Genomic DNA, 1,350 nt, shown 5'->3' with positions numbered 1-1,350 from the left:
CTCAAGCTGGAGTGCAGTGGCGCTATCACAGCTCACTGCATCTTCAACATTCCTGGCTCAAATGATCCTCCCACCTCAGCCTCTCAAATATCTGGGACCACAGGCATGTGCCACCATATTCAGCTAATTTTTATTTTTTGTAGGGTCTCACTATGCTACCCAGGTTGGTCTTGAACTCCTGGGCTTAAACAATCCTCCTGCTTCAGTCTCCTAAACTGCTGGGATTACAGGTGTGAGCCATCACACCTAGCCTTTTTTACTTTCTGAAGGGAGCCAAGGAATCTGTGTGGAAGACATCATCTCCTGCCATTCTGCCAAACCAGAAAATAGGCCTGTCACTACTGAGAGCTGGGGATCCCAGGAGGAATGTTGACCCTATGCCTGATGAAACTCAACATTCTAGGCAATTTGTGAGCCGCGTGTATTATTCCTATACACTCCCAGGATGCATCCCATGGAGGGGCAGGAAGGGCTCTGGGGAGGGCTGAAGAGGTCCCAGACCCTCCTAACACCCTGTTTTAGTGGATGATGGGAGGCTTTCTTTCCAAGAAAGTGGATGATGGGAGGCTTTGTTTCCTCTTGGAAACAAACATTCTGTGGCACTAGCGAGGTGTATCTGCCTTCCTGCCTACTGGTTTTCCTTCTGGCCTGAAAGGTTCTGTCTGGGCCTCTCTCCCTAAGTCCCTCTCCATTTCTAGGATATTGGTCTGGGCCTCAGAGCCCCCTTCCTCCCTCAGCTATATCAGCCTTGCTGGCTTAGGGGTGATCAATAATTTAATTATTTTGTTTCTTCATCTTAGAAGATTAATCCTATCCATCACAGGCAGGCCACGCCTTCTCCTCTTGTTCCTCTCTCAGGGCCACCCAGCCAATTCCAAAAGGAAGAAACTTCATGGCTCTTTAGGCCTAGAAGCAATGGATGAAGTTTTAGTTAGGGTGAGGGAGTGTGTATCAATGTAGACAAGTGAGTGTTTGCTTAGTGTTGAGTATAGGTTTTAACATGTTTGCCTGTGAAGACATTCAAGCCTTTTGGTTTTCAGCTCAGAGGAGGCCAAGGTGCAAACCTGCCTTTTTTATTTTTCTTTTTTTATTTTTTTTTTTACAGAGTCTCTGTTGCCCAGGCTGGAGTACAGTGGCACGATCTTGGCTCACTGCAACCTACGCCTCCTGGGTTCAAGTGATTCTCCTCCCTCTATCTCCTGAGTAGCTGGGCTTACAGACATGTGCCACCTCGCCCAGCTAATTTTTTGTATTTTTAGTAGAGACAGGGTTTCACCATGTTGGTCAGGCTGGTCTTGATCCACCCAGCTCGGCCTCCCAAAGTGCTGAAATTACAGGCATGAGCCACCA

Source organism: Piliocolobus tephrosceles, chromosome 1 (assembly GCF_002776525.5).
Source record: "Piliocolobus tephrosceles isolate RC106 chromosome 1, ASM277652v3, whole genome shotgun sequence".
In the NCBI taxonomy this organism is placed as follows: Eukaryota; Metazoa; Chordata; class Mammalia; order Primates; family Cercopithecidae; genus Piliocolobus; species Piliocolobus tephrosceles.
Note: the sequence above shows the minus strand (reverse complement) of the source record.